Raw genomic sequence first — 13459 nt, 5'->3', positions numbered from 1 at the left:
CTGTCTTCTATGCTTTTGAAAGGTTGAATTAAAAACCATTCTCACAAGTGATCATAAACAACCTTGATTTTCAAAGAAAACAAATTTTCAACAAGTCCAAACAATTATCCAAACAAGATCAAAATAAAGTCCAAACAAAGGTCCAAATTTTGTCCAAGTATTCATCCAACATTTGAACATGGCTTTTCAAAACATTGGAAATGCTTGTTTCAACATGCGTGTCACTTAGGGATAGGTTTTGAATAGTCCAACTTAGGTCTTAGGAAATATTGTCATCTTCCTTCATTTTAATCCATTTCATGTGCAGTGTCCTCATTTAGCACTTAGGTTTAAAACCATTTTCCTAAGTCTTTATTGTATTATCATCACAAAATTCGGTCTTGTCATAGGTTGCACTTTGTATTTCCAAAGTCATTTGTCCTCACATATCCATATCACATTGGCATTATTATTTTATAGTCCAGACCCTAGTCTTGTCTTATCTTGATCTTGTGATACCATTTTATATCCCCAAGTCATAACACATCTTGACATCATTTTAATATCATATTTTGGGTTCATATCCCTAGGTCATTGTCATTATCATTGTCCTTTTGCATAATATTCTAAAAATTTGGTTTCACCAAACATGAAAAATCAAAACTTTAGATTAAACCCTAATTAATTCTTAGGGAGTCTTGACCTTGTCTAACATTTGTCATTTTGTCATCAACATCATTTTGTCAAACCTATCTTAGTGTCCAAGCATATAGGTGAGACATTGTCATTTTGTCCTTTGTCTTTTTAAGGTCTTGAAATTATTTCAATTTCTTAAGGGTCACAACTTCAGGGTTGCATTTTAACGTTTGTCCAAATCTTCAAAAACAACAAAAAAAACATAGATTGTAGTCTTGTCCTAGATTGCATGTTCATAACACAAAGTTGCACTTAGTTGCATAACATTTATCAAACCCCCAAGATTTCAAGGGTCCAAAGAAAGGTCACATTTATATTCCTTAAAATTACATTTAATTGCATATCATTGTCATTCCAAAAATTCAAAAGTCCAAAAAAAATTTAGTTGCATTCTCAATCACCTAGGTTTCATTCATTGCATACATCATTCCTAAATTCAAAAATCCCAAAAACATTGCATAGTGACATGTCTATTGAAACAAGATTCCAACCTCCTATGATGCAACAAATTTTGGCATATCAACTGATGATTAGTCAAATGAATAACATAATGAAATCAAGGTTTGATCCAAGTAAATCACAATTATATCCAACCCAACAACAAAGAAACATTGATCAAACTTTTTTGAATGATCACACATACTGACTCTCCTCACATAAATAGACACGATGAACAACTTCAAACAACAAACTCAAATTTGAACCAAATCCCAAGTCAGACTTCATTTGATCAAATTTCATTCAATCAAATCTTTAATCAACAACCAACTATACAACAAAAATGAATTATCCAACAACAACCAATGGTTCAACATATCCAACCAAAATAATCAATAACACAATTTCAACAATATGCTCACCCAAACACACAATGTTAAAAATTGGTTCAACCGACTGTCAAGTATCAACAACAAACTCAACAAACAAATAAATATCAACATCTACAATGAAAAATTAAAAAATAAAACTTGCAACTCACACCATACCAAATTTTGAACATGTCAAATCAATTCAACCAAAGCCCATTTTAAAATCAAAATGTAGCACCAAAACAAAACCAAATCACCTTCAAACGAGTCCAAAATCTGAACCCAATCATGTCAAAACTTCGCAAGGATTCAAATGTGTCTCCAAATAAAGGTGGCTCTATTACAAAGCTCTTAAGGAGAGTCCTAAGTGATTTTTGAGAAAGATCGAAATCATGCACTTATGTCTAGCAATGGCTCATCCCACCATAAGAAAATTGACTCTCTAGTGGCATCCATTCCTACACCTTTTGAAGCTTCACAAGAACCTCTCATATCATCTACTAAAGCTTCATAAGAGAAATTTCCACCATTACCTCCAAATGATACATCAAATAATGCATCCTCCCAAGGGTTGTCTACCATAGATGCTAATCAATATCTTTATACAAATCCCTTGTACTATTTGGAAATGCAAGATTTACTTCCATCATATGATTCTCTTTTAGAGAGTCCCATTCAAAGTCCATTTCCCTCATGTCAAAGAATTTATCCCTTTCCAAAATCCCCCATGCATATCCAAATTCCAACCCCATGTCAAGAGGATAATTTAGAGCATGAAGAAATGAGTCCTAAAGAAAATCAAGATCAAGATCCTAAAACTTAGGATCCCATCCAATTGTTGACCAAGATCCCATCTCCCTAGAAACTCGTTACGATTCCCTTATTCTTGTCCATCCTATCCAAAGTCCTATTGACATTCCACCTCCTAAGAAAGATCAAGATATCCTAGTCCATCCTATTCGAAATGACCCCCTTCCATTTTATGAAGAAAATGTTCTTTCAAATCCCATTGACATTCCACGTCCTAAGAAAGATCAAGACATCTTTCCCAATGATTATGTTGAAATCCAAGAGCAAAGAACCTTTAAAGAGGAATCCAATGATCTTCCTCCTTGTCAAGATCAAATTATCCATTTAAATCCCGCACAAGATCCCTTTTTTACTCCATCTCATTATCCCACTCCTACATATCCACTCCAAGATCTCATTTATTTTGATGATCCCATTATTCCCCCCATTCCTTCTCATGAAGAGTTCGTCATTGATTCTAATCCCCCTCATGAAGATAACATTTTGGAGGAAGATGTTCATGAATAATCCACTTTGGTCCAATCTGATCCACTTCACAATCTCATTATTTTCATCCTATCATATCCACCTCATAATGGACTTGTGTCTTTTTCCCAAAGAAAAGAGTATCCTACAGGCCAAAATATTTTTAAAGACAAAGGAGTAGACCTTCACAAGCAAGAACTCCTCCATGTTAAATAAAGTCTTAATCATCATGGCATCAATGACATTCCTCAAGACATTGGTACCCTTGCTAAATCCAACATCCATCAAAAATCCAAACATATCCCTTCTCCTTCATCCCTTCCATCTATCTTAGGTCTTTATGTCCCTTCGTCCTCTATGAAAGGTCAGCAAAAGAACACATCCTTTAGTAACTTTCATCTATCCAAAAGACCTCCATTTCATTCCTATCCATTCATACATTCCTTTCCCCCTCCAATAAATTTGGATGCCAATCATAAAATTCACAAGACCAACAATCCACATGTATTCAAGGATCAACATGTCCAATATAATCGACATGTCAAAATAAAGAACAATATGATCTATAAAAAAAGGAAATATCCAAAAGGCCATACAGGGCCATTGAGAGAAAGAAAGGAAATTAAAAATCTATATGGGTTCTGAAATTCCTTATGCAAGCAATGTACTCCAAGGAACTACAAAACAAAGAAACATCAAAAACCATGTGGATTCCCAACAAGCTCCTTGAAGCACAAAAATAAAAACCCAGATTGGAATTTTAAATTGATATTCCTCCATCTAAACTTTCCAATTCTATTCCTTCATCACCTTCTTCATCCATTTTGGGCCCTTATGTCACAAAATCCATAGCCTTCCCTTCATCAAAATCTCAATATCCAAAATCCATTTTTCCTCCATCTGTCCATCACCCCTCAAGGTGTGTACCCATGTCGATCTTGCCAACATTTCTATCCACTCAAACACAATTCTTCCAATACCCTATCCATTATCCACTACATATTTTGCATCCTTCCATCCCTTTGATCTCATCCTTTGCATAAATCCTTGCCTTAGTTTCACCTCATTTTCCATGTCCTTATCCTACCAACGTCTTTGAGCATACTTTTAAAGGTCATGGTCAATTTTTTTCAAGGCTACTATCCAAACAAAAAGATGCTTAGGTCTTTCTTCCATCCCCTATCATGTGTCCATTTTCAGCTAAAATGTCAAAACCCCCAAACAAAAATAACAAAAAAAAAGGAAAAAGACAAAGAAAATGAAATTCGTCCATTGGTGAAAACCTGGCAAGTAGGCACCTTGGGAAAGTACCATTGTGAAAACCTAGCAAATAGGCATCATGCGTAATTTATGAACTTCTTGCACACCACACCCGGGGGCAGGTTTCCTCCTTCATATCCTATTCCTCTTCATTATCCTATCATACCCTTTCATTCTCCTCCATTATCCTATCATCCCTCATGTCCATATTCCATTTTCCACCTTTAATCTTGATAAGGCTGATGAACTTTATGAACACCATATATCCTATTCACAACTTTCAGTCTATCATAGCTTTTGGTCTTTATCCATTTTCTTATTACAACCTTTCGTCCATATTCCTTGTCTTATTACAACCTTTCGTTGATATTTCTTGGCTTAGTGCAACCCATCCTATCACTTAGCCTATCACAACGTTCAATTCATATGAATTATCCATTTTTTATCTTGCTTGTCCCATCCATATCCTATCATTGTCCAGTCCAAGTGCATCCCTTGATCTTGATAAAAAAATAAGGAGGTAAAAATGAAAAACATGGTTTAAATAAACTCTTGATATGTCCCTCGTGACCTTCCATTACTCTTACATTATCACATTCAATCCCTTATCCCATCATACACTTGTCCTTATGAATTGAATCTAATTTGTCTCCATACCAAATGGCCTCTATCAAGTCCCTCTATCCACCCACATTTTAGCAAGCTTATTTGTCTATCTGTCATATTCCTTGCCTTGCTAGACATTGGGGATAAAATCCAGAAAAATCAAATAAAGTCCTGAAAAAATCACTAAACATTTGAAAAATATCCTAAAATAATCCAAAAACATTCAAAAAATATCCTGAAATAATCCAAAAACATAAAAAATGTCCTGAAATAATTAAAAAACATTCATTAAATGTCTTGAAAAAAACCCTAAAATCAAATATATTAAAAAACTCTAAAAATTGGAAAATATTAAAAATCCAAATACAATCACTGTCATTTCATTTCAGCAATAAACAGTCCCCTTTTCACATAGATGGACATCTATGTGGACATCACACAGAAAACACATAAAACATTGCGCTTTGCAAATCATGCATCAACAAACAAACTATTCAACCAACCAAGCATTCAAATTGGTCAACTTGTCTTATCAATCAATCAAAATCAATATCATCAGTCCTTGTCAACATTATCATGGGTCTTATATAGGGTGTGGTATACTTGAAACTATACTGTGTCCTGTCTTAAATGGGGTATTGCATTCCCTGAAACCATACAACGTGATCATCCTATCATCAAATAAACATTATCACTTTTGACAACAAGATCAAAATGGTGCTTGACTTGTTTGAATTTATGAATCTTATTTTTCATTGAACTATCTTCGATCATGTTCCTATGTTACTCGATGATGTCACTAAGTGATTTAGAGTGGTTGATGTGGCTCATGGTCTTTCTTGTTTTTGGTTTTGTTTGTGGAGTCTTTCATAAAATTCTAGGGAAAACACACTCACGTCTTAGGATCTTTTGAACCATTCCTTGTTTGCAATGTGTCTGTTTTACGCAAAGTGATCGCACTATTGCCCTAGCCTTCATTGCCATGGTGCACTGCATCTATTTTTCCATATCAAATAAAGGATTTCACCTACTAGTTGCATTTGTGAAAGCAATATTTTTTCTTGTCACTGACTCTTCTCCATCTAATTTCCTCTAACTAATATTTCTTCTTTCAATCATTGCAGTCATCTTGGTCTAGTCATGGTATTATTTTCGATAAATTGGCCTCTTTTCTAAAAAAATTCGGCCAATTCCTCGAGGGGGCATCATATATGGGGTATATTTCTTGATTATTCTTTGAAACAATGCTCATAATAGCATTGTCTCAAAGAGGGGCAACTGTAGCCACCCAAAAATTGAACTATGCTTGTGCACACTAAATTACTAACATTTCCGCCTTAATCGATTAATTCATCAAGTGTCATTCTTCTAATTCAAATTTTCTATTCTTCTAATCATTTCATCATTAATCATTCATTTCCAAAAATTAATTGAATAATCTTTATTATTTTATTAGTTCAATCCTAATTTAATTAAATAACCTTTATTATTTAATTAAATCCAATTTCATTTTTCTCATAATTGAATAATTACGTTAAATTGTTTAATTAGCCAATTATTTCAGCATAATTAAATATTTATTTATTTATTTAATAAAATCTAAATGATCTTCTTCCAAAAATCAAGAATGGAAACAAATCTTTATTTGTTTTTATTTAATTAATTTAATTTCTAATTATCATCATCCAAATTCAAAAATGACAATAAATAAAGAAAATTATTTTAACAATTAAAATAAATCAGTATCCAATTTAAATCAATTATTTTCTCATATTCTCGCAATTTTAAAAAATGGATAGTATGTCATCATCTGCTTTATAGGATTTTCAAAAATCATTATCATATATTCCTAAAAAATTGAAAATAGAAGTAGCGAGTCAAATTTTGATTTTCTTGATTTATTTTCTTGGAAAATATCTCTTTAATCTCAATTTAAATTTAAAAAAATGAGATATGCCTAGTCAAAAGTTTATTTATGCCATCTTTTTGAATCCATCTTGATTCTCCAATCTTGTCCTCAATCTTCTATAAATTTATCAATCTTTTCTCATGAGAATGAACCACATTTCAACTATCCTTATGTTGTCAACTTTAATTCATCTTACTTGTAAGACTCTTGCTTTGTAGGTCAGATCAACATCAAATTTGAAGGAGAATGAAGAACAATGGAGGAACAATGAAGGGGATACATGCTTTAGTTTGCATTTTATTTTGGTATTTCATCTTCATACCTTTATTGAATGTATTAGGATTAATTTCTTAGCACTTTATGTTTCGTGGTTTATAATCTAATGCTTTGATGTATTCCAAATTCCTAGTTATAGATAAAATATCACTTGTGTCACACTTTTATAAAGCAAATGGTCAATACTAATTCAACCTTTTAAATTAAATCAATAGAAAATGAAATATTTGTTCTAAATATTGAAATTATGTAAACTAATAAAATATATAATTTTTTGTGTATTTTATGTTTGTAATTTTTCAAAAAAATTTAAAAATTATTTGAATATACTTTCTTATAAAGTAAACACTGTAATTTAGTTGTTGATAAAATGCTCAAATTGAAGTTACACGAGGCATCACACTTTATATAGTAAAATTTACCTTTTTTCTTCAATTCTTTTGTGTATATTGGTAACTAGAAACTTTAGTGAAAAATATATTTTTAACTATTTTTTATGTATATATATTTTTCAGTTAATTTGAAAAGTTGCATGTACTTAAATATAAATTTCCATTTGGTGTTACATTTTTTCTTGATTATCTATCCAAATTTAAAACTAATTATATCATCTTGATAAAGACTCTTTTCTCTAGTTCAATTTTTTTTCAAATTTTTTTAAACAAAATTTAAGTATGTTTCTTTTACAAGATAATTAACCTTATATTTTAGTGCCGATGAGCTACTTTCAAATATATATATATATATAAAACATAAAAACTAATTAAAATATTAAAAGATATATATTATGGAAAATTCACTTATAGATCTATAAAAGGGTTTTTTAACATTTAAAAAAACAATTATTTATAAGACTAGGAGTTATGGCCCATATATAATATAGCTATAATGAATCTCTATGGACCATATGCTTGACTAAAACTAGCATACCTATAGTTTATAAATAAAATTGATGTAGAAGACGCCAAGTGATATCAAATTTAAAAAATATTTACTTTAGCACAGATTAATTAATTTCACATGGTTAATATTTATTAGAATTTAGTCTATTTTAGAATACGAAATGGTTTGGATGAAAAAAAAAAAAAGTTTCTCTGAAATCTAGATTCAAAAATATTTTTTTAAATTAGAAGCTTCTTTTAATCTAGATTTAAAAATATTATTTTAAGAGCCTTATCTTAGAATATGAAATGATTTGCATGCAAAAAATAAATAAATACATGGAAGTTTCTTTTAAATCGAAATTTAAAATCATATTTTTTAAAATTAGAAGTTCAATAAATAATAATAATAATAATAGAAAGTTGTTTTTTAATTTAGATTTTACTCTCAAACTTATTTTTAAATTTTCTGTTGTTAGTCATTATTATAAATAATAATAATAATAATAATAATAATAATAATAATAATAGAAAGTTTCCTTTTAATTTAGATTTTAGTCTTTAATTTTATTTTTTTTAATTTCTAATCATTAAAATTACACGAAAAAATGGGTGGGTGTCACTATAGGGTTACGCTTCTCAGTATAATTAATTTTTAGCTAGAATTACTTAAATTCACTTGTACTGATTAGTTAGCCTAAATGTGAAACAATTATGTGCTTTTACCACATGAAGCTAGTATTGAAGATGAAATAATAGAAGCATAGCAGAATATTGTAGCAACTAATTTAAAGGAGGATATATAAGACATCTTGGATAGACGTGTTGGTAGAAGTACAAGAAAAAATGAATATGAGAGTATTTGGTCAAGTGGAAAGGAAGGCTTGTTGAAGATTCATTATCGTTGTCTAAAGAAAAGTTTGTCTACCTTCATTTTCATCTAAACACCTGAGATGTGACAAGGTCTCTTCTTAAATTACTTCAAGTGTCTAATATAGCAGCATTCAAGGTGTAGGAGCAATCCTGCATGAACTAAAAAGAATTATTCTATTTTCCTTTGGTTTTGTGTTTATTATTTAATTTTCTTGGAGCCCGTTAGGTTGCTTGCACTATATATGACATATATAAATCTTTAAATGGCCAAAAAATAGTCACGTGTTATTTTTAGGACTTTTTCTCATTTTTAGTTGTATGGACATGTAAATTGGTCCCAAGGACCAATATTAAAAAAAAAGATGATTGGTGAAAGAATCATCTTAATATCTTGTATGGTTTGAAAGATATCATTTGAAGCTTTCATCCCGGGTAATTTATCCAATAAAGCTTAAAACTCAAAATTTTAAACGTAAGAGGCCTTAAAAAGGTTTGAAAACCAAACACATAGATATCTGATGTATTTTTTTGTTGTAGATCTCTTTGTGAACTTTCCAATTATATGTTACAATAGTGAATTGTACACCCAAGTCAAATGTTATGGCTCCTAAAAGTTGTGCCACCAAAACTCAAGTTTCAATGAAATTCCACCTGGGCAAAAAAAATGAAACGATAGACCATTGAGCACCAAAAGAAGAAAAGTTACACTTTCTAGAACATTCTAAGGAGGGTATAAGTGCTATATGAATGGGTGAATGAGGGTTACAGATGATAGATCTTATAGTGTAGATTGTGGATCTGGCTTGCATATTTATGTAATAAGAAAGCCCATGTGGTTATAGCATGTTATTTTCTAAATGTTTTAATTTAATTTCATTGAGATAATAGAAAACATGTGATTCTTTCTTTCCTTTTATGGTTGTTTCTCTATTGTTGTTGTGTGTTTGAGTTTATAAGGGGAGTACCCTTCATTAAAATGGATGTTGTATGATGTATAGATGAAGTGATTTTGGGAGAATATAAGAATTCTTTGACTATGTGTGTTGGGTTATTGGAGGAGGAAGCCTCTTTTATAGATATCATCTTACAAATAAAGGTTTTGGATTAAGAGGTGGGATTATGGATGGCTATGATCACATTAAAGAGAGAGACTTAATAGGATTTGAGGTTAGGTAGAGGTGAAGCGAGGAGATTAAGAGGTGAATTGACTTTGGAGAAAGCATAAAGTGAATGAAGAGATGGTTAACACTTGTCACATGTCTATGAATTAAGATTATGATCTATGTGAACAAGTTGGAGGGCTACGATTAAAAGTTGAAAAAGGTAATATTATGATAAAATAATTAAATAAATAATACATATTTTTTTAATTAAAAGATAATTTTAGGTGTCTACAATATGTTAAAATAATCTGTTCAAAATGCACTACAAAATTAAATTAGAAATCACATTGAAATACAAATATCACTTACAAGATTTTGAAAAGCTTAAAGTTAGAATATTTTTACAAGAAGTATGATCTCCCTGATTCGTATAAGAGGACCTACAATATGATTAAAAAAACATGCGCTACCTTCAATCTCCCCAGAAACACTCATGTAGACGCTCATAGATACCTCTCATTCCTATGGAAGGATGGCTCCACCCTCCCCAAGATCAAAGCCAAATCTATTTATAACTTGCTCAACCATGACAGCTTGGTGATTGATCATATTAGTACTCTGGGTATGTTGACCATAACTCCTATGCATGGCAAAAAACCTTTAAGAAGATTTGGAGATCTCCCATCCCCCCTAAGATCAAATGCTTTAGGTCGCAACTCATACTAGATAGACTCCCTATTAGGAATAAGTCGGCTGCATACGACCTATGCTCTGTTTGCAGGAAGCTCGAGACTGCACAACACATTTTCTTTTACTACCCTTTTGCTAGAGAAATTTGGTTACTGTTTGGAATTTTTATCACTGAACATGTCTGTACTCTTGATATAATTACTAGTTTTATTCATGGGGTTAAGAAGGATGCTAACTTATTCTGGCAAATTCTATCTTCCTTCATACTTTGGTTTATTTGGAAACTTAGGAATGAGGAGAAGTTTCAAGGCAATGAAAGTGAACTTACTGGTTTTTTTTTAAAACTCACACATTACAAAATTGTTGTGCATATATGCTTTCTGATGAACGTTGAGAGGAACAAACTGGTGCGGTTCCTCAAAAATGGCAGAGCAACCATGTTTATCTATGAAATGCAAGATGGTTATGAATGGGCCAGGATCGCAGAGAACCAAACCACCTTTGATGATGCAGTAAAGAAACTGATCAAGGAACTCCAAGATACCAGGCCTCCTCCCTTCAACAAGATATAGATGTGCTCCCAAATCTTGGAGAGGAAGAAGGTGGTCTGGATGGAAGGAACACAAGGCTGGAGGACCAGGATGAGGTTCTGCAGTAGTGCCTTATGATAGTAACTTAGTTTTTGTACTCTTCAGCGTCTCCCTTTTTTGTTGTGGTTAGTAGGTGACTGTATATGCTACTTGCTTAGTCTCTCTGGTTTCACTGTTTGGTGGTTGATGCTCTGCCTCCCATAACCTCTTTTGTATAAACTCTCCGATTATCGGTCTCTCGATTTCTAATACAAAAAATTATATTTTTACATATTATTTTCTAGTGATATCTAGGCACAATAAAGCAAACACCCTCCTAATCTTCACATTTTGGGATTAAGGTGCCTCAATCTTAGAGTCCTAACATGTTGATTATTTAATTATTTATTGCACCCACTTTGGAAGTCCTAAGATTTAGCAGATTAGTATTAAAGATTCCTATGTTGGGATTACAAGAGTTTCTTTTATTTACTATGATGATTACTTGTTTGGTGGAAGAGTCCTGGAGGAGATTATTTTTTGGCAGCTGGTATTTATGATGGAATTCACTTTTGACAAGTATGTGAGGTAGGTGTTGTGTATGGCAAGATGACTATCATGAATGAGTTATGAATTAGTGGTCTAAAAATTGCTATGTGCAACATATCATGAAAATGACAACTTACTGATTTTTACATGAGTTACCTTTTAAACGTATGGTTGGTTTAACTATAGATACTTTCTATAAATATGTGTTTGAAATAGTTTGGCTGGTTGGAGTTCTTTATCTTACATAGAACCATACTGGTCATATCTTCTTGAGTAGGTATAGAAAAGAAAGTAAAAATGCAGATATTCGTGAAGACTCTGAGAGGAAAAACTATCACCCTTGAGGTCGAGAGCAGTGATTCCATCGACAATGTCAAGGCAAAAATTCAAGTGGGTGGAATTTTTGGTGCACATTTATTGGATTGAGGTTTCTCAATTTCCTTCCTTTCGCTTATTGGGATTTGAGTGATAAATTTTTTTTCTTTGAATGGTTTGAGTTCGATTTTTCTGTGTGGGCTCTGTATCATAATTAACGAATTTCAGCTTTCTGTCAGAATTATTATGTTACAATTACAATTAATAATATTTTAGCTGTTTTCAATTGTAGCTTATGCCGATCTCTTATCGAAAATGTGTTTTTTATTAAAAGATTTTATATGTTGAGTGCTGTCTCTTAGTTATATTTTTCTGCTTTTCAATGTAATTTTTTATATAGTTTTTTCAGGGTTTGTTATAATCTTTTTTGGGTGCGTTTCCGTTGTGTCAGCCTTTGCTTTTATCTTTTTGGTGAATATCGAGGCGAGCTTTGCCTGTTCCCCTGGGGCCTGTACGATGTAGAATTATTTAAATTTTGGTTATTTGACCTTTACTGTGAGTTGAGTTATTTTTTTCAAAGTTCGTTTGAACTTTTTTGCAAAGGCTGATCTGGGTGAATTATTTTTAATGGATTGAGAGGTTTAAATGAGTTGGGCTTGCAATGGATTGTGTTGTTCCAGGACAAGGAGGGTATCCCACCAAATCAGCAGCGGTTGATATTTGCTGGGAAGCAGTTGCAAGATGGACGAACTCTTGCGTATTATATTATCCAGAAGCAATCAACGCTGCATTTGGTGTTGAGGTTAAGAGGAGGGCTTTCCATCAAGGTGAAAACCCTTACTGGAAAAGAGGTAGAGATTGATATCGAACCCACTGATACCATCGAGCGGATCAAAGACCTGGTCGAGGAAAGGGAAGGAATACCACCCCTACAGCAAAGGTAGAAAGTTACTCAAAATTTTGTTGAGATTTTATTCTAATCTTAGTTTGTTAGGTTTCTTTAATGTCTTGGTATAAAGATCTGTGGTATTCTTAGAGTTGTTTGAAATCAAATCTCTGCAGTGATTTTTTCAGTCACAGTGCAACAATTTTTATTTTTTTCTTTCTAACAAGAAAGATTCATAAATCCACAAATTTATGGCTTACCCAACCCCAAAACCATAAAAGATGTATCCATCATCATATAGTTTCAGTCTTCCTGGTAACTGCAGCTTTTCAAATGAGTTTCCATTTCATGTATTTAGAGAATGGAAAGAGGTAAGACATATATTTTTGAATCTGCATTACCAACTACATGTGGTAAAGTGTTGAAAGAACAAAATACTATTCTTGATTTCCATGATGAATATTGTCTTGCAGGATCGTCTATATGGGAAAACAAATGCATGATGAGAAAACAGCTAAAGATTATGGTGTTGTGGGAGGTTCTGTTCTCCATCTTATTCTTGCGTTGCGCGGCGGATGGTAATAAATTTCTTTAGAGCTAGACATACAGAGGATTTGAGATATGATAGGTTCGCTAAGGGGTAGTAGGTAAAAAATTTGTTTAGAGCTAAGCACCAGTGATAGTAGTCATTCTTCCATATGCAGCTGTCATGATGTCGTCAGGCTGTTCGTCTTCCTGTTATTTGTTGAAACGGAGCAAAATATGAATAAAGCATTATGCCAT

At 32.2% G+C, this 13459-nt stretch overlaps 1 pseudogene; it reads left to right on the top strand.

Annotated features, from left to right (window-relative positions):
* Positions 1-13258, top strand: part of LOC131855850 (uncharacterized) — a 337138-nt pseudogene extending 323880 nt beyond the window's left edge.
* Positions 13259-13459: the final 201 nt, after the last annotated feature.

This window comes from Cryptomeria japonica, chromosome 10 (genome assembly GCF_030272615.1).
Source record: "Cryptomeria japonica chromosome 10, Sugi_1.0, whole genome shotgun sequence".
In the NCBI taxonomy this organism is placed as follows: Eukaryota; Viridiplantae; Streptophyta; class Pinopsida; order Cupressales; family Cupressaceae; genus Cryptomeria; species Cryptomeria japonica.
The sequence above is the reverse complement of the archived record's forward strand: the minus strand, read 5'-3'. Positions and strand labels throughout refer to the sequence as shown.